The sequence below is a fragment of the Benincasa hispida genome, chromosome 9 (assembly GCF_027475165.1).
Source record: "Benincasa hispida cultivar pf3 chromosome 9, pf3_genome.v1.1, whole genome shotgun sequence".
Taxonomy (NCBI): Eukaryota; Viridiplantae; Streptophyta; class Magnoliopsida; order Cucurbitales; family Cucurbitaceae; genus Benincasa; species Benincasa hispida.
The window spans coordinates 42,359,894-42,381,837 of NC_143486.1; the positions used below are offsets into that span (position 1 = coordinate 42,359,894).

Consider the following 21,944-nt stretch of genomic DNA (forward strand, 5'->3'; position numbering starts at 1 on the left):
TTTCACAAAAAAAGGAGGTGTGTTCTGAGTCAGAAAGTAGATGAAGGGAAAAGGTAAGAGGGGAAGAGGGGTGTGTGGGGTCTTAAGCAAACATTAATGGCCGACTAAAAAGGGAACTACCCAACAGTGATGGTTTTTTCAAGTAACTATGATACCCACTATTGTCCCTTTCTGCTGTAGCTTTTTACTGTGCACATGTTTTTTTGTTTTTAAGTAAAAACAAGAAAGAGTGTGTTGTGTAGCAGGTTTGACCAGCTAATTTTATGCCAAATTAAATCTCTTCAAATCCATCTCTCCATAGAAGATGGAGCAACCCATGCTTGGCCTACTCTGTGTTTTGATTCTACTTGAGCATAATTTATATGAGTAAGATTTTATTTTTAATATTATTGTTTTTTTAAAAGATGTTATAGATTTGAATCTTTACCTTAGAATTGATGCAATATTCTTAAAACAATTCTACCGAAAGCACGTACCTTTATACTATCTCATCAGCCCAATTAGGGCACGTTTTAAAAACGATTAACGATCGTATGTGTATTTGAAACTATTTAAAAAATGTAGCACTTTTTTCTCATCGTTTGTTGGGTGTTGCGTCTTTTAGAGAGATGCATATAGGCCACATTTATTTTGAATGAATTAACATGACAAATCAATGATATTCAGTAAAGTGAGTGTTATTTGATTATGTTTTATGTTGTTTACTTGTGTTTTGTACCTATATACTGACATCTAGGGTCCACTTTCAAATTTGTATTTAAAATAATGCAAACTAATTGATGGGTGAATAATGATCAATCTAATCGTGTTTGGAAATACGTCGATATTGTTATTGTTATAATATGAAAATTATGGATTTGTCACATTTGCTGTGACTTAATTTTCTATTATTGTTCTTGTCTCAAACATTAACTGTTAAAGCGGTGGGCCATCTATTATAATAATCTGGAATTAAAAATTAGGCCCACTCTGATATTCAACGACCAATTCGACCCAAAAACAATTTGGTGGTAGGTGACTTGTGTGGAAGAAAATGAGCCACGTATCTAAACCATTCTAAAGGATAAAACATCACATTTATCTCTTCAGATCATATCATTTCAGATTTTGTTCTCTCTCTCTAGAATCTAACTCTCTCGTTTTTCTTTCTCTCTATGCATTCTTGAGGTTTTCTAAAGACATCGAAGAAGGGAATGAAGATCTTCAACATGCAATACAAAAAATGTAGAAAGGAGAGGAAGAGGAACAAAAGGATTATAGTGGTTTGGTCTTGAAGACCTATGTCCACTCTATAAAGGTATGAAGATCTCTTTATTCAAGCTTTTAAGGTGTATATTACAAATCTCTTTTCTCTCTGATTCAAACTGATGTTTCAACATACATTGATTGATTTAATAGTTCACTATATTTATAAGCAGAGAGTTAGTTTACTACACTGTTGGTTTGTTTCAGCTAATTTTTCTAACAGTTGTTTCTGTTTCTGCTGAGAGGTGAGTTGGAAGAGGAAGTTTCGGCTGTATCTTGAGCTATTCAGAGGTAAATTTTAGCTCATCTTCTTACAACTCTCCACCTTGAGCTAAAGATTTCTTATACCTTTGTATTTTCTCTGATTGTTTTATTTTTCTGTTGAGCGAACTAATCTTAGTAGATCTAAACAGTAGTCGAGTTTGGAACGAACCACTGTTTTGGTCAAACAATTAGATAAGTTCTCTTCTGTCTTGACTTTTTCTATTCTGATTTCACCTTTCTCTATTTCATTTCTAATAAAAATGCGTTTCAATATCCATATGCTTTGTTTTGTCATGAAATTGAGGGTTCTTTGTTAAGTATATTGCACTTTGGTTGTCACATTTTATGTTTACTGTTTTCTTATTAAAACCGAAGTCTGATAATGTAAACACTTAGCTTCTTTTACAACTTCTATTAATGCAATGAACTCTACCTCTATAGTAGATAGCGCTACAATAAACTGTAGATTCGATTTCTAGCTGATAGTATTAACTCCAAGTTGGAAAACATAACTTGTTAATGATCTTCTCTTGTCTAGATCTCCAGCAAAATCTGTGTCAGATTAGCCCATTAAACTTAGGCTAGTTGAATCAAGGTGTCTATATAAGAGACCCTTCTTTTGAGTACCCACTAGGTATCTGAATAACCATTTAGTAGCTTCCTAATGTGCTTTCCCTGGATTGCTCATATACATGCTCACTAAGCTGGAACAGTGAGCTAAATCAAGTCTAGTGCACATCATTAGGTACATGAGGCTATCTGTAGCATTAGAATAGGGGATTCTCTCCATTGCTTTCTTATGATCTTCAGTAATGGGAGAATCTTGGGATGAGAGTTTGAAACGTTGAGTAAGATGGGTACTCACAGCCTTAACTTCAGTCATATTACATCTTTTTAGAATTTTGGAGGGGTATTCTAATTGGCAAAGGAACGACCCTCCTTTGCTTCTATCTTTGAAGATCTCCATGCTTATAATCTTCCTTGCAGCCCCTGGGTCTTTCATGTCAAACTCCTTACTCAAATGAGTTTTAATTTTATCTAGTTCATTCATATAACTGCCAACCAACAACATATCACCAATATAAAGAAGAAGATATACTTTTCCTTGTTTGACCCTTCTCTTATATAAACACAAGAGTCATAACTACTACTTCTGAACTGTAGGGTTGAGATAAATTCATCAAAATGTTTATACCAGCACCTAAGAGACTGCTTGAGTCCATAAAGAGATTTTTTCAGTAGGCACACATGGTCTTTTGCCCCTTTCTTTTTGCACCTAAGAGATAGTCTCTTCTAGCTTCCCATGTACGAAGGTTGTAGTAACATCTAGTTACTCTAGTTCTAAATTTTTACAAGACAACATAGCTAGAAATACTCTAATAGAAGTGTGTTTCACCATAACAGAAAGTATGTCATTATAGTCCAACCTTTCTCTTTGAGTGTGCCCTCTAGCCGTCAATCAAGATTTAAACCTGACTCTACCTTCATCTGGTTTCCCTAGTTTCTTTTTGAAGATCCACTTACAGGTTACTACTTTCTATTTAGGAGGTAAAAAAGTTATGATCCAAGTTTTATTTCTATATAGGGAGTTCATTTCACTATTCATGGCCTTCACCCACTGTTTCTTCTCTTTATTCTTGATGGCTTTTTTATAGTTCCTTGGTTCATCATCCTCTAAATCATCACATAGATTTGCAAAAGCGACATAATCATCTTCTCTGTATCTCTGAGATGGTCTCCTTTCTCTTCTGTTTCTGTCTCTTGTTAGAGTGTAGTCTGTTAGGTCCTGTGGTTGGGGTTCTTGAGTTTCTACCTCTATTTCTGTCTCTTTTTCTTCAAGTTGATCAGGGTGATCAGTTTGAAGGAGATTTGAAGGAATCTTATGAGTATTAGAAAGTTTCACCTCATAATGGTCTTGAGTCATTGTTCCATCATCAGATTTGACTGATTTAGGATCTTTGTAATCTATATAGAGCATTTCTTCTCTAAATACCACATCTCTGTCGATAACACTTTGATTAGATCTTAAATCCCACAAACTTGAACCGATTAGTTCTTTCTGGATAGCCAATGAACAAACATTTCACTGCACTTGGTTGAACTTTCCCTTGTCTGGCATGGATATAGCCCACGCAGCCAAAAGGCTTTAGGAATCAAAAGTTAAGGGGATGCCTTAACCAAACCTCCTTAGGTGTTTTAAAATCAATAGTTCTGCAAGGACTTCTATTGATTGTAAAACAAGTTGTAGCCACTGCCTCTGCCTAAAAAGAATCTGCCACTTTAGCTTATGAAATCATGCATCTGACCCTTTCTAGGATAGTTTTGTTCATCCTTTCAGCCACTCCATTTTATTGTAGTGTATAGGCTACTGTTTTGTGCCTAGTTATTCCATTCTCAGCACAAAAATTATTAAAGTCATTGCCTACGAACTCTGGTCCATTGTCTATTCTCGGGTATTTTATTTTCTTATTAGATTGATTCTCAACAATAGATTTTCAGCTCTTAAATTTGTCAAAAGTTTGGTCTCTAATTTTTAGCATAAACACCCAAACTTTTCTTGAGAAATCATCTATTAAGGAAAGGAAATACCTTGGACCACTCTATGAGGGAGTCTTTGTTGGTCACCACAAGTCAGCATGTATGTACCTAAGAATTCTAGTGGTAGACTGAGTTCCCTTTCAAAAATTTCTACCTTTTTTACTTTCCAAACACACATTGTTCACAAAAGTTCAGTCTCTTACTACCTCTGGACTTAATTAGCCCTTGTCTCTAAAGTTATAGAATACCTTTCTCACTTATGTGTGAGAGCCTTCTTGCCATAAGTCAAACTTGTCCGCCTTGTCATTCTAAACAACACAAGATTGAACTGGCAAGGTGACATTCTTCACAAAATAAAGTCCATTGGACTTTGTTTCAGTAAAAGCAATTCTTCCTTCCTTTAAGATCTCCAAATTCCCATTCCTTCCAACAAAATAGCAGCCTGATCATCAAGCATTCCCGTAAATATCAAATTCCTTCTCAGCTAAGGAACATGTCTCACTTCCTTTAGAAGTATGTCCCTATTGTCTTGGAGTTTGAGTACCACTGAGCCTATTCCAGTCACTTTACAACCATGATTATCTCCCATGAATATGGAACCACCATTCCATGATTTGTAGGAAACAAGCCATGCTTTTTATGATGTCATATGACAAGTGTAGCCTAAATCCAACACCCAATCCTCCTTTCCTCTATGGTCTTTTGCTTTTTCCTTAATGGTAACTAGGACTTATGTGAAACTAAGTCCATCCTCCCCAATAAAGATATCTTCCTTTCCATGTTCCTTGAGCTTCTTGAAGTCTTTTATATAATGATTCTTCCTTCCACTACAAGAATTTTGGGCTTTAATGTCGGTTGAAAAAAGTGAAATCGGATGTATAACGTCGATTTTGTTTTTTCTAAAGCGGATCTTTAATATAGGTTTTAAACCGACATTATAAGAGTACCTTTAATGTCGGTTTTAAACCGACATTAAAGACTCGCTTAATTTATCCTCTCACTTTCTATTTTCCCCAAATTTTTTTCATTTTTCCTCTTTACTCTCCCCCTATTTTCTTTTTTCTCTCATTCTCACACTTCCCTCTTCAGACCCTCTTTTTTCTCACTTCTCTCTTCCAAACCCTTGCCATTCGTTCGTTGATCATGGGTGAAGAGTCTGTCGTGGTGTAGATCTGGCTTCCGTGCAGGTCTGTTTGTCATGCAACCCACGCCGCCGCACCCAGTCGTCCAGATCTGCTGCTCATTCTATCGAAGCACCACAGCCAACCCGGATCTGATCGTGGGTGAAGCTTGTCCTATCGAAGCGCCACAGCCAGAATCTGCTGCTCCCTCTTCAGTTATTTTTCTGTGGCTTATACTCTCGGTTTGATAAATAAGCACCCAAACATGATACGATAATCATGTGTCTCTAGATCTGAAGTTCATCATCCCACGTGGTGTGTGTGATAACGGAAAGAAATGCACGTTATCATAGTGCTAAGTTCTTAAACAATGTTGGATTGCATTGATAAAACATGTTAAATTGTGTCCATCAAGCATCAATTTCATAATATTGCGATCGCATGCGTTCATCGCATAGGAACAGTTGATTTTAGTATTTTTATGCAGAATATGCGTTGATGCAATGTAAGAATTGCTATCATAGGAAATCATTGGTCGAGCGCAACTTCACCGCAAGGCTTTGCGATAATCGTGTTCGCAAATATTCGCCCGAGAAGGATCGCCGCAACTTGGTCAGCACAACATGGTGAGCGCATCTAGGTGAAAGGCTAATTAATCGTGATGGGACAGAAAGCTAATGACAGTCGAATCCGAATTTAAGTTGACAGCTGATAACGATCACAAGTACATTCAGCTTTTCAGTGACAAATATTCAGCGCATCAGTTAGGAATTAAAGCCATCCCATCTGCGAAATCATGAGAGGGAAGCTGTCGTTCACATTGGATGCTTTATAAATACCAAGGGCATCCTTCAGAAAAGGGGTTCAACAGTTCACCATTCTTTAGTTCGTAGTTTCATACATCCTTGTTTATAGTTTCTATCGTTTTAAGGCGGACACGAGAGAGGAGGTTGTGCCGATCGATCGTTCTAGTAAGCTTGGGAGAGCACCAGAAGCTTCAAGGATAGAGAGAGGGGCGACGCCTACGGAAGCTAAATAGAGATGACAGTGTAAAAGCCTCGGTCAACAAGGACTTGCTACCAAGCTCTCTACCTTTAACTTCTATTGTTATTTTGTACTCCACTTATTTATTGAAATGGAAGCTATTTCTCTATATCTGTTCATTCTTTGTTATTTACGCATGAGTGGCTAAATTAGTTGAATGGGTTGAGAAGCATTTAGCTAACACAACTAGGGAATCTTTACTCTATGCGATCATCTTGTATTATAAGTGCTTCATTCGTCCATTAGAGATACTTGGGAAGGTAGTCTAAGGACAGGATCTAGGCTAGGGAAGAGCAGGTTAGAACCTAGGCTCGGGAAGTCAGATTAGAACGCATAATCAAGAGATAGGAGCTTAGGAATAAGTACTGTTTGCTATTAACGCATCGCATACATCCTAGAGATAGGATATCATTGTATGCGGTCACCATGCTTTTATGCATTTTGCATCATCGCATAGGATAAGAGTAGAGACTTAGGGATAAGCTCTATGGACACTTTTGCATTCAACACATGCGTCCTAGACTTAGGAGCATCGCATTTACATTGGAAAATGACTTGTTGTGCATGGTTGTAGCATGATCACATAGTCTGACTCATTCCCAAGTAACTCTAGCTAAAGATCTTCTCAACCCATTCATCCGCATACTCAGTGTATCTATCACACAACTGACTTTTCTCAAATCTACTGCATTTGTTTACTTTTTCATTAATGCAATCAATAACAAACCAACAATTTATTTATTTGGCCACCGCAAAGTTTTCATAAAAATTACCAACGCAACCTGTTTTCACAAGTCCCTGTGTTCGACCATGGACTTACCAGGAAACTCGATGGAATTTACACCTGGATTTCGCTGAGGAAACTTGAGTGCACAATGCAATTTAACCATCGCATATCATCCATAATTCACTTCACAAAAATCAAGCATCAAGTTTTTGGCGCCGTTGTCGTGGACTTTGGCAAAATAGTGTGCTAACAGTAGTTTTTCTTATTTCTTTGCAGACTTTCAATCTCTAGTGAATTATGACTCAGAGATTGAGAGGAAATTTAGACAGAGACTGAGAGACCACCAACAACAACCACAATCAGATAAAGAAGAGATGGCGGAGCAATCTGGAAACGGAGCACCAAACGATAATAATGTCATGGCGAATCCAATCCTGCTGGCAAACGATCGCAATAGATCTATTAGGGACTATGCATCGCCAAACCTTTATGATTTCTCTTCAGGAATCATGAGGCCTGCCCTTGATGGAAGCCGATTCGAAATGAAATTGGTGATGCTACAGATGATCCAGATTGCAGGACAATTCGGAGGAAGGCGTGGCAAGAACCCGCATGCCCACCTCTAAAGCTTTATTGAAATCTGCAATACTTTTATGTTCCCGAACATCTCGGTCGAAGAAGTTTGACTAACTTTATTCCCATTTTCTCTCCATGATCAGGCTAGGAAATGGGCATATTCTCTCGAGTCGGGAGAGATCACTTCTTAGGAATAGATCGTGGAGAAGTTTATGAAGAAATACTTTCCACCTACTGAGAATGTAAGATGAAGAAAACTCATTACAAACTTTGAACAAGACATGGATGAATCGCTCAGCGATGCCTGGGCAAGGTTTAAAAGGTTGGTCAGGGATTGTCCACACAATGGTTTGTCATACTACCTTCAAATGGAAATTTTTTATCATGGTTTGAATCTCGCTTCGCAGACCGCTGCCAATGCGACAACCGCTGGTGGTCTTCTTGATAAAACGTATGACGAGGTAAAGAATATATTGGATCGCATCTCTAAGAACCAGGAAGATTGGAGAGAGAGTGACCAGAGATTGAGAATCAAAGACAATGACGCAAGTAATGATGCTATTCAGATGACCGTAATGATGAACTTAATCCAGAGAATTGCGATCAGCAGCCCAACATCGCAAAACGGGCAAATCAATGCAATCAGTCAAAACATCGCAAGGTGTGCGACTTGCGGTGATGAGCACGCGATGGAAGATTACCCTCAAAATCCACAATCCGTTACTTTGTAAAAAATAATCCATTTTCGAATACCTACAACTCCGGGTGGAGAAACCACCCCAATTTTGCTTGGAAGAATCAGAAACAGAATTTCCAACCAGTTGCGCAGAAAGAGGGGCCACCAGGATTCTTCCCACGTAACAACGGTCAAATGAGCAATCAAGCAAGTAGCTCACAACCACCGCAATCCTCTTCTTTGGAAAGCCTATTGAAGCAATATATAGAGAAAAACGAAACTGTGTTTCAAAGTCAGGCTACGTCCATCCGCAATCTAGAATTCCATATGGGCCAGATTGCGAGTGAGCTAAAGAGTAGACCGCAAGGGGCTCTGCTGAGTTTAACAGAACTCCCACGCAACCCGGGGGGCTCAGGTAAAGAGCAATGTCCATTGCGAAGTGGGAAGACTGTGGAAGGAGAAAAGATGGAGCATAGTCGGACAGCTCCCATTGCGGCTGAACCTGAAATTGCGGTGATGCAAGAAGATAAAGGAGAAAAAGAAGCAGTAGAACTGGAGGTTGCATCGACCTTAAAGCTAACTGACACGGGAACCGTAAAAGTACAGTTACCCCCTTTCCCACAAAGACTAAGGAAGAAAAAGAATGAAGAGGTACAGTACCAACACTTTCTGTTTATGTTAAAACAATTACATATTAATATTCCTTTCAGTGAAGTGATTGAGGAAATTCCTGCCTACGCAAAGTTTCTGAAAGATATGGTAACTAAAAAGAGGGGGGCTGGTAAGTTTGCCACGGTGGCTTTAATGCAAAGTTCGAAATTAATCATTCTACCGAAGATGAGCGATCCTGGGAGCTTTACTATTCCTTGCTCCATAGGAGGACTGTACATCGGGCAAGCTTTGTGTGACCTGGGAGCCAGCATAAATTTGATGCCTCTGTCAATTTTTAGGCAGCTGAATATGGGGCAACTTGTACCCACAGCGGTGACTCTCCAACTAGCCGATAGATCTCTGGTGCATCCAGAGGAAAAGGTGAAAGACGTGTTGATAACCATTGACAAATTTATCCTACCAGCCGACTTCATCATTTTGGACTACGAGGCCGACAAAGATATGCCCATCATTCTGAGGCGACCATTTCTATCAACATGTCGTGATCAGATTGATGTGCATAAAGGGAAAATCACCTTGAGTATCAACGAACAGAAGCTCAAGTTTAACATAATTCGTGCCATGAAGTTTCCGAATGAAAAAGACCTGCATGACTCAGATGATGACCAGAATTCGATTGAAGAAGAAAAATTTGATGAAGAGAATGAATAAGGGGATGCCAACGCATCCGTTGCTGCCTGTAATGTGATCATGAGAAAAACAAGCAAGGAAGAAGAAATGATCGCAAATCAAGAAGAAGAGCCAACAGAAAAAGAAGAAAGAAAAACAACGCAACCTTCCCTAGTAGAACCACCAACACTGGAATTAAAGACCTTACCAACCCATTTAAAGTACACATTTTTGGGGTAGAATGAGAAGATGCCTGTTATTATTTTCTCTAAGTTGAACGAAGACCAAGAGAATGCATTGATGAGCATTCTAAGGAAGCATGTGCGAGAAATTGGCTGGACGCTCGACGACATCAGAGGAATTAGCCCAACATACTGTATGCACCGCATTTGTCTTGAAGAGGACCACAAAGCAATGATCGAACATCAACGTAGATTCACCCTGCGATGAAAGAGGTCATCAAGAAGAAAATCATTAAATGGCTAGATGCGGGCTTTATCTATCTTATAGCAGATAGCACGTGGGTCAGCCCCATGCAGTGTGTGCCGAAAAAGGGTGGCATGACGGTAGTCCTGAATGAAAACAATAAATTAATACTGCAAAGGACCATCACTGGGTGGCGCATTTGTATGGATTACCGCAAGCTGAATGCAGCCACAAAGAAAGATCATTTCTTTCTGCCATTCATTGATCAAATGCTAGATCGTCTAGCTGAAAATGACTTTTATTGCTTTCTAGATGGTTATGTCGGGTACAACCAGATCATGATAGCTCCAGAAGACCAAGACAAGACCATATTCACCTGCCCATATGGGACATTTACTTTTCACCACATGCCGTTTGGCCTCTACAATGCACCAAGCACGTTCCAAAGGTGCATGATGGCCATCTTTTCAGACGATCTCAAGGACTCTATTGAAATCTTTATGGACGACTTCTCTGTTTAAGGGAACACCTATGAAGTATGTCTAGCCAACTTAAAGAAGATACTGAAGAGATGCAAAGAGACGAATCTGGTGCTTAACTAGGAAAAATGTCATTTCATGGTGAATGAAGGCATAGTGTTGGGACACAAGGTTTCTCGGGAAGGATTGGAGGTGGACAAAGCAAAAATCGAAGCAATTGAAAAACTTCCACCTCCAACAAGCGTGAAGGTTGTACGAAACTTCTTAGGGCACGCAGGATTCTACAGATGCTTTGTCAAAGATTTTTCGAAAATAGCACGACCGTTGAGTGCGTTGTTAGAGGCTGACAAAAAATTCGATTTTGACAACAACTGCCTTAACGCATTTCAAGTTTTGAAGAATGCGCTGATTACCGCACCCGTACTGATTGCACCGGACTAGACACTTCCTTTTGAAATAATATGCGATGAAAGCGGGCATGCGATGGGAGCAGCTTTAGCGCAAAAGAGAAAAACAATCTTACACCCCATCGCATATGCAAGTAAAACATTAAATTCTACTCAAACAAATTATACCACCATAGAGAAAGAGCTTCTTGCAGTAATTTTTGCGTTGGAAAAATTTTGGGCATATCTGTTGGGAACAAGGGTACTCATCCATACTGATCATTTGACAATAAAGTACTTAATGACAAAGAAGGACACAAAAGCCGAGGTTGATCAAATGGGTTCTCCTCCTTCAAGAATTTGATATAGAAATAATTGATCGGAAGGGAATAGAGAACCAAGTTGCGGATCACTTGCCTAGACTGGAAAATCCTTAAGTTGACCACAATGAGTCTGAGGTGAGTGCAGTATTCCCGAATGAGCAACTGTTCCATATTGAAGAATTTCCCTGGTATGCCGACATAGTCAATTATTTGGTTTGCGAGCAATTTCCTGAAGATTACACCTACCACCAACAGAAGAAGATCAAACATGAATGCAGACATTATTATTGGGATGAGTCGAATCTGTATAAAAGAGGGGCAGACCAGATTTTTCAATTATGCGTACCAAATGCTGCTCAACAATGCATATTATCACAATGTCACGACTCACCATATGGTGGGCACTTTGGAGGGCAGCGCACTGCAGCCAAAATTTTACAGAGTGGATTCTTTTGGCCTACATTGTTTAAGGATGCAGTTGACTATGTAATGAAGTGTGATGGGTGCCAACGCACAGGTAACATTTCATGAAAACGTGCAATGCCAATGAACACCATCTTGGAGCTTGAATTGTTCGAAGTATGGAGGAATGATTTCATGGGACCATTCCCTCCCTCGAATGGTAAACGTTATATTTTATTAGCCGTCGATTATATATCCAAGTGGGTAAAGGCAATAGCATGCGCCGCAAGCGATACGGCGGTCGTCTCCCAGTTTCTGAAGAAACGTGTTTTCACTCGTTTTGGCACTCCCCGTGCCATCATAAGTGATGAAGGATCCCACTTTATCAACCGTAATATCAAGGAGCTGCTGCGCAAATACAACATCCTCCACAAAGTGGCCACCGCATACCATCCGCAAACGAATGGTCAGGCCGAAGTGTCCAATCGAGAAATTAAGCTAATACTTGAGAAGGTAGTAAGGCCTTCACGAACGGATTGGGCAACAAAGCTTAACGATGCGTTATGGGCATACCAGACTGCATTTAAAACACCCATAGGTATGTCTCCATATGCGTTGGTATTTGGTAAGGCGTGTCATTTGCCTTTGGAGCTGTAATATAAGGCACTGTGGGTGGTAAAGAAGCTGAACTTTGATTTGAAGAAAGCAGGAGAAGCGCGAAAAATACAACTGGTCGAGCTAGAAGAATGGAGGATTAACGCATATGAAAATGCGAAGATTTACAAAGAACGCACCAAGCACTGGCACGACAAACGCATATGCGGTAAGAACCTCCAAGTCGGGCAAAAGGTCTTACTCTTCAACTCACCTCTACGATTCTTCCCGGGAAAATTAAAATCACACTGGTCTGGACCCTTCATCATTAAAGAAATATTCCAACATGGTGCGGTGGAGCTGATCACTGAAGATGGAAACCGTACATTTAAGGTTAATGGACAGCGAGTGAAGGCATATTGCGAAGGTGATTTCCAGTCAGAAAATGTCTTCATAAAGCTGAAAAACCCCGGAATACCCTTTATTTGATTCTTGAACTCTCATTCCTTCGTCACTTTAATTATCATTTATCTATCTGTATTTCACTTATTACTACTTTTCTCTCTCTCTCTCTCTCTCTCTCTCTCTCTCTATATATATATATATATATATATATTTTAAAAAAAAAATCATGTGACCCTCTCTTTGCTTGTTTACAACGATTAAGGCACAGAATTGCAGAGATGTTACATGAAGCAACAAATTATCTCACTCGATCACCACAATCCAAAAAAGAAAGATCGCCACAAAGATGGATGCGTCAATGCACAATGCGCACGACAGCGTAAATTTGGGTTTCTTCCTTATCCTTTATTTCAAATTTTGCGCTATCGCATCGGATTTTAGTTTAAAAGTCTCATCAACGCATCCTCTTTGATTACCACAATCATTTGACATAGATAAAATTTAGTGAGTTACCGCATGTTGTTTCTTTGCCAAGTATGATTTCAATGATAAAAAACATGCTATCATTTCTTTCGTATATACTAGAGTCATCTTAACTTTAAGATAGTCACCTCATAAAATATTTCTAGAAGTTAGGGGTTTTCTAGTTTTCTTTCAAACTCTCTTTACGAAACTTTCTAAGAACATCGCATGACTCATTTCAATTTTTTTTTGCAATGAGGACATTGCCGCATTTTAAATTTAGGGGTGAGGTATTTATTTTCGACCTTGCTATTCTCTAAAAAAAAATTCTTTTTGAAATAAATCATACAATGTTCCGGAAATTAGTAAAGTCCTTTTGAAAGTTAAGCTTGCAGTCCCTAGGTCTTAGAAATATTTTAAGAAGAGACTTGAATAAGGTTTAAGAAAACTTTGGTATATAGGATTTGAACAAAGTATCCTTGAGAAATCTAGGAAAAGAACATTGTGGTTGACTTGCTAAAGGAAGTCTTTAGCCTATGCTTAAGGACAAGCATTGTTTAAATTTGGGGGTGTGATAACGGGCAAAAATGTATGTTATCATAGTGCTAAGTTCTTAAACAATGTTGGATTGCATTGATAAAACATGTTAAATTGGGTCCATCATGCATCAATTTCATAATATTACAGTCGCATGCGTTTATCGCATAAGAACATTTGATTTTAGTGTTTTTATGCAGAATATGCATTGACGCAGTGCAAGAATTGCGATCATAGGAAATCATTGGTCGAGCATAACTTCACCTCAAGGCTTTGCGATGATTGTGTTCACAAATATTTATCCGAGAAGGATCACCGCAATTTGGTCAGTGCAACATGGTGAATGCATCTCGGTGAAAGGCTAATTAATCGCGTTGGAACAGAAAGCTGATGACAATCGAATCCGAATTTAAGTTGACTGCTGATAACGATCATAAGTACATTCAGCTTTTCGATGACAAATATTTGGCGCATCAGTCAAAAATTAAAGTCGTCCCATCTGTGCAATCATGAGAGAGAAGTCACCGTTCACTTTGGATGCTATATAAATACCAAGGGCATCCTTCAGAAAAGGGGTTCAGTAGTTCAACATTCTTTAGTTCGTAGTTTCGTACGCCCTTGTTTATAGTTTCTATTGTTTTAAGGCAGACGCAAGAGAGAAGGTTGTTCCAATCGATCGTTCTGGTAAGCTTGTGAGAGCGCCGGAAGCTTCAAGGACAGAGAGAGGGCCGAAGCCTACGGAAGCGGGAACATCTTTAGAATCGAATAGAGATTACAGTGTAAAAGCCTCGGTCAGTAAGGAATTGCTACCAGGCTCTCTACCTTTAACTTCCATTGTTATTTTGTACTCCACTCATTTATTGAAATGGAAGCTATTTCTCTATATATGTTCACTCTCTGTTATTTACGCATGAGTGGCTAAATTAGTTGAATGGGTTGAGAAGAATTTAGCTAACACAACTAGGGAATCTTCACTCTATGCGATCATCTTGTATTATGAGTGCTTCATTCGTCCATTAGAGATACTCAAGAGGGTAGTCTAAGGACAGGATCTAGACTTGGGAAGGTCAGGTTAGAATCTAGGCTTGGGAGGGTCAGATTAGAATGCATAATCAAGAGATAGGAGCTTAGGAATAAGCACTGTTTGCTATTAATGCATCACATGCATCCTAGAGATAGGATATCATTGTATGCGGTCACCATGCTTTTATGCATTTTTCATCATCACATAGGATAAGAGTAGAGACTTAGGGATAAGCTCTATGGACACTTTTGCATTCAACACATGCGTCCTAGACTTAGGAGCATCGCATTTACATTGGAAAATGACTTGTTGTGCATGGTTGTAGCATGATCGCATAGTCTAACGCATTTCCATGTAACTCTAGCTAAAGATATTCTCAACCCGTTAGTAATCTTCTTATATTTTAAGAAAAGTGAAACATAAGAGTTTAGAGTTTAAAAAATATGTAAGTTCTCTTTTGAAAAATTTGCATAACTAAATTGGGTACAATGTAAAAATTAAAATAAATAAATAAAAATAAATTTAATGAATGGGAGTTTAAAAATTAAACAAAAGTTGGTGGAATCAAAACTTTGATGTAATGTGCTTAATTTGTCCATATTAGACATTTTGTGTCAAATTAAACTCTATAATAAAGCTCTATATGCTCCATTCAAGTGCTCTCTTTGCCTTTTTTTTAAATATAAATTCAAGTGCTCTTTGATACAGTGAATTAAAGCACAATAAAATCATGAAAAGATCATAGGGTACTTCTATTAAAGAGACTCTTAAATCATAGGTTTTCCAAATAACTTTTGAGTGCAATGTTCATTTTATCCTTAAATTTGTTGTTAACTTTATACAAAATATCACTCCCCATTTCCCTTGCTTGCATTATATTCATCTCAACTTTTCTCTAAAATCTCTTAATTTCTTTTAATATGGGTGTTGAGTTATAAGAAGATTTGAACGTCCAACTTCATGAAAGACTATAGACCTTCAATTCTAAGAAAATTATAATGAATATTAGAAAATATATAAAGGTGTAACCAAATCTAGTAATGCTTTTTTTAAATTGTAAATATACTAAAATCTGAGTTAAGTTGTTTTGGTATTCCATTTTTGCCCTAACTTGTGTATCAATTAGTATATTTAATATACATTATATTTGGTATATCAATCAATTGACATATTTTATTTTTGGTTTATTAGTAAACTAGTATATTTTATATAAAGTATATCATTTATACAAATAATATACTATGATCATTCTAATCATATCATAGAGGAAGTCATGTTTGTTGTTTCATTTTGATATGAAGTTGTTTTCATTCGATTAATTCAATTTTGATGGTCTTATTTAGATTTTGTTGCTAATTTTTTATGTATTAAAAAAATTATCTAACTTTGATGGTATATCTTAATTACATTAATCATAGAGAAATTTTCAATAGACTTCTATCAACCTCTACCAAATGATAGATCACTGATAAACACTAATAGATTTCTATCAGCGTCTATCTCTGACGGACATTGATAACAAAGTCTATTACAACTATCTAAAAGCAACAAAATTTTCAATAACAATGTCTAGTGTATGTATCATAAACTATCTAAAAGCAATAAAAAAACTACTGACAACTAGCAACAACAAAATGATTATCTATTGATAGGCAATTGATAGTAGACTATCACTATATATCACTGATAGACAATGCTAGACTACTATCAATGTTTATCTGTGATTGATAGTGATAACAATGTATATCACAACTATCTAAAAGTAACAAAATTTTTAAATTCAATAGCAGCATCTAATGTATAGTTGATGGCAACAAAATTATTATCACAACTATCTAAAAGTAACAAAATTTTCATATTCAATAGTAGTGTCTAATGTATAGTTGATAACAACAAAATTATTATCTATTGGTAGATAATTGATAGTAGCCTATCACTATTTATAATGATAGAAAACTACCATTGTCTATCACAGATAGAAAGTGATAGACAACTATCAGTATCTATCTGTGATAGATAATTATCAGTGTTTATCTGTAATAGATAATGATATTGTTTTATCAAGTACCCTTCCATTGTTATGATTATTATTCTAATTATTATTTTGAAACTAGCAACAAAATTATCAAAAACTACTATTACTTCGTCTGTAATTTGGTCTTCCATTGTCTATCATTGTCGTTCTAATTAACATTTTTAAACTAGCAACAAAACTATAAATAGAGAAGAAAAAGAAGATCTATAAGAACTAATTAACATTTTTGAATGCAACAAAACTATAAATGGATTGAAGAAAAAGAAAAATGAGAAGAAGGAGGAGAAGATGAAGATGAGAACTCTGAAGATAGAGAAGGAGAAAATAATTAAATTTTGCTACTTGTGTAAATAATTTTCCTTATTTTTCTATTTTTGAAAATCCTCCTTAATTATATTAACTAATATATCAAATATAAAATATATCAACTAATTTGTTCTATTTTCAAAGTTTTGATATGATTTTTATGGCATGTGATTTATATTTAATTCGGTGTATAAATTGTATAATGTATATTTCATATTTTGTATATCGGTTGATTGATAAACCAAATCTAGAGAGAAAGAAAAGCATATCAAGGATATTGTTGGTATATCAAATATGACATATATCATTCAAAATGTAATATACTTAAAGTATAACATTTGGTATGTTAATTTTATATTGATACTATCATTAGTGTATCAATAATGCATCATCATTTATTCAAAATGCAATACTAAGTATATTACATTGGTGTATCAATAGTTTATCAACATTTATTTGAAATTCAGTTCAAATTTGAGAGTAGTTTATCAATAATATATTAGTAATCATTAAAAATTCATACAAATATATTATTGGTGTATCAGTAGTATATAAACACTCGTTATAAATTCATTTCAAGTATAACATTGGTGTATTAGTAGTATATCAATGTCAATTCAAAATTCAATTCAAGTATAACATTGTATATCATTATTATATCACTACTTAAAAATGCAATTATCCTAGTATATCAGTAGTAGATAACCACTTGTTCAAAATTCAATTATAATTGTATTATTTGTGTATCGATAGTTTATCAACATACATTCAAAATGATTACCAACCCGAGAAATTGAACCATTATAAGCTAATGATGATGTACTAGAAAATTAATACTCTGAAACAAATGAATAAGAATTCAAATTAAGTTCATGAATAATAACAAGTGCAGGGGCACTTGTTGACTAATAAATTTGGTATAATGACTAGTAAATTTGATATATAATTTGTATAACTAACCCATCTATAAAATATAAAGTATATCAATGGACTAATATATCAAACATAAAGTATATCAATTAATTGATACGTAAAATGTAAAGTATATATATGCATTATTGATATAAATGTTGTTACATCAAAAAGAAAAAAAAAAAAAAAAGTGGAATAATAAAAAACAAGAATTATACTTTTTTTTTTTATATTTGTAAATTTCATAAAATCATCGTTAGGTTTATAATTTTTGTAGTGTATTTTTTTTTTTTTACTATTCTTGCAACTACCCCTTAATTCTAAACCAATTGACCTTATAATTAGCCAAATATACCATTCCACATTCTTAATTTCTAAACTATCCAAACATTTAAATTTTTACTTATATAGATTTTATCTCTGTACTATTTAGTATGATTATGTGTACCCCTATTTTTGTATATTTATCTCTCTAAGTTTTATACAAATTAATTTTGTTAATTTATTTCATTTAATTTATTTTGTGATTATGATCGAATAGAATGAAAAGAGTTGCAAGAGATAATTCTTTAAAAATGATAATTAATTACTCTACATGTTTGTAAATATTGTCTTTCATGCAAGATAATCATTAGACCTTGTTAGATAAGGCTCAAGGGTAAAGAGTTTTTTGGTCTTAAATATTCTTACACAAGTGGTTGATCTGGTGAATGAATAAAGTCAAATAAATTCATGAATATTTCATCACTAGCTAGTTGATGATTATCTTGGGTATTAAGTATCTTTACCTAATACAATATTAGTCTAAATTTTTTTAAAAAAAAAGTTCAAGAAAAATGAGATTAGAATTGAAGATTAATTAGGTAAGCCTATCACAAGATTATGGTCAAATCATAGTCAGAAGAATGGGAAACTTATGTAATGGGATTAATCGATAGAAAATGGAATTGTATCCTGACTCTAAACATCAACTATATTTTTGTAAAATTGTGATGTAAGAGGAAACAAGATGGTGTTGGATATGATCACATCAATAATGAATAGTTATAGTACATCATTATCGAACTCCAATTAAGATATGCAATAGAGATTGCATAGTATTTGTTTTTCAAAATTAGCTACAAGATAACTTTGAAATTATAGGATAGTGGAAAAGTTAGGTTGCAACGCACTTCAGGATTTGAGAATGTTTAAGCGTACTTGTTGAAACAAATCCAAAAAGAAATGAAATATGTTCATATGTATGCCTAGGTGTAGAATGTCCCTCAGGAGTAAGAAGACGATCTTTTATACAGTTTTAAATAAAATAAGGTATTTATAGGACAAATATCTTCTTCTCTTTTTTTTTTAATTAGGAATGTCATATAAAAGATCACATGATTTCTAATAAGGTGTAATAGTGTTGATCAGTTAGTTCCAAGTAAAGAAGGTAAATAGTTAACCAAAGTTGTTAAAAATTTAATTATATGTGAAGGTCAAAGGAACCTTAGTCGTGAATTGGATAAGTTTCACGTAGTTGAAGAGTTATGAGATAACTCAATCTTTACAATGACTTAATTGTAGTCAAAGTTTTCACATTAGATGAGAAACTAAAAATTGAGGTTTATATCCTCAAAGCCACACTGAGGAATTTTGACAAAGATTTAATAAGTCAAAGTCATGAATTTCGAGATAGAGTTTATATGCATCATCTTGGTCTAGACTTGCAAATCTTGTTGATAAGATGAAACTCATAAGATATAAATAAATCTAAAAAAAATGTATAGATAAAAAGATATGGATCTTCTAATAAGACAAATGGAAAAGGGATAAACCTAATCGGAGAGAGTAGACTATGAGTAAACCTCCTCATTTGTTGCCAAATTAGAGTATTCAAGTATTATTTTATTAATTGCTGCATATATGATATGTAAAATGAATATTTCGAATTCTTTTAAGAAAAGAATTCTAAAGAATGCATCCAAATAAATGATATGAGATTTATTTTCAAAGATCAAAAGAAAAAAAAAAAAAAAAAAAAAGTTTGCAAAATTGTGTAGACAAGAAATCATTCATAAATCATTAATTGCTTAGTGGATTTTTCTCATGTTTTATGGTGGTGAAGTTTTAATTGTTGGCAATGGTGTAAGATTTCAATTTAACATAAAAAGTTTGACTTGATTTGGAAGCATTTGGTATGTTTTATATGTTCAAATGGATATTATAAGGACATAAAATTAACCTTGTTTCAAGAATTTTATATTGACAAAATTATTTACAAGTGTTCGATGTAAAACTTCATAGAACAGAAGGCTAATGTATCATTCTAAAATGAATTTATTTTTCTTCTAAGTATATCTTAAGATATCTCAAATGTTGAGGACATATGATTAATTATCTTCCATGAATAGGAGGTAATTAATGTATAAATGAGACTTGACATTTAATATACAATTGGTTCGTTAATATCAGCTTATCCAATAGTATGACTATTGTATGAAAATTTAAAAGTTTCTCCAGAAGTATCTCTAAAAAAATTAGAAGTTTTACTTTTATGTATGAAGCTAAGAATATATCTTTACTGGATATACTCGTTCTCAATAGATTTAAAGAAATCTATGTTAAAGAATATTTTTACACCAAGTGGTGAAAGATGGTATACAAGTTAAAGGTTTTTGCTTGTGAAGCAATAAAATAACTTATATGACTATAATAGTTTCTTAAGGATTTGAAAGGTTTCCATAGGTTATTTAATCTATCACTCTTTATTGTAATAATAATAGTGCAAAGACTAATATTAAGGAAATTAGAAAATACTACTGTTTGGAGAATCACATCGAGAGAGAGAAAACATCATGATAGTGACTAAGATGACTTTTAATGAATATCACTTTTATTTATATAAAATAACTCTACAAACTAAGATGTTTGAGTCACTTAGAATGTCTACGATTACAAGACATGTCTCATTTTGTTAAGGTGAGTGAGAGAACATGTTAGATATAGAGTAGGAGATTGTCTGCTTCGTTTTTAATCATTTTAATTATAATAAAATTCATACAAAACAACCTTTTTTATAATATTTGTCTATATTTGATTGTTGAGATTTGTGTCCTAAAACCCCATTTTAATTTTCAATATCATAGCTAAACTGTGAATTTTGTTTGTAATTTGAATAAAGTTCAAATTTCAAAATATGGTTCACCCAAACAATTTAATTGGTAAATAAGTACTGATATTACAAACTAAAGTATATAACATTTGAAAGAAAAAAAAATTAGTGTGCCTTTTGATTAAAAAAAAAACTAACGTTTTTGCTTTTTAAAAAAATTAAGTTAAAAAAGACTGTCATCATATGAATATTATTATAATTAAAATGTTTTAAAAAAAATGAAACATAGACAAATTTATAATTCCAATTTGAATATGGTTGGATTAATTGATTCATACAAAATTGGTGAAACTATAACAATCTTCTCTAAAATCGGGGAAAAAAAAAAAAAGAAAAGTTAAACGGTCGTTTTTGTAGTTATATTTTGAGCTTTGTTTCATTTTGGTTCATCTACTTTTAATTATTCAGTTTTAATCCCTGTCATTTTAAGAATCTTAAAATTAGTCCATGCACTTTCAATAAATCTTAAAATTACCTCAAAGTTAATTTTGATAAAAAAAAAATGTTAAATAATGACAATAATGTTCAAGCAAAAAAAATACTATATAAATATTTCTTCACAATAGATAAAGAGCGATGCTCATATAGACCTTTTTTTCGTGGACAACATCAACAATAAACTAAGTGCATTGACTACTTTTAAGATTTATTAAAAGTATAAAAATAAAAATTGGACAAAAGAAAGTCCAAAAATAAAAATGAAATAAAATCCAAAAAAACAGATACCAAAATGATAATTTAACCAAAATAATGAGTGATTACTTCCTATCTTATCTTTTATGTAGTTCTACCAACATATGGAGGTGAGAGCCTGACTTTTTAATTGAGAAAGCATGCATTAATTAGTTGAGCTACATTTAAGTTGGACATATTCCCCTCGTATCTTCATAGTCTAGTAGTTGCCTTTGCATCATAGGACTAATTTCATCTTCTCTATATAGAAGAAATGGTTTGCTCAACGTTCCTCTTGGGTATATAGCTTACCTTTAAATACGTGTCTGAATTAGCCTTATTACAAGTAGGATACTAT

At 34.6% G+C, this 21,944-nt stretch overlaps 1 long non-coding RNA gene across 1 annotated transcript; it reads left to right on the plus strand.

Annotated features, from left to right (window-relative positions):
* The first annotated feature begins 1,092 nt into the window (after positions 1-1,092).
* Positions 1,093-14,373, plus strand: LOC120085547 (uncharacterized). Its single transcript, XR_005483990.2, has 3 exons — positions 1,093-1,536; positions 12,750-12,876; positions 13,687-14,373. It is a non-coding gene; the product is annotated as an uncharacterized LOC120085547 (long non-coding RNA).
* The last annotated feature ends 7,571 nt before the right edge of the window (positions 14,374-21,944 follow it).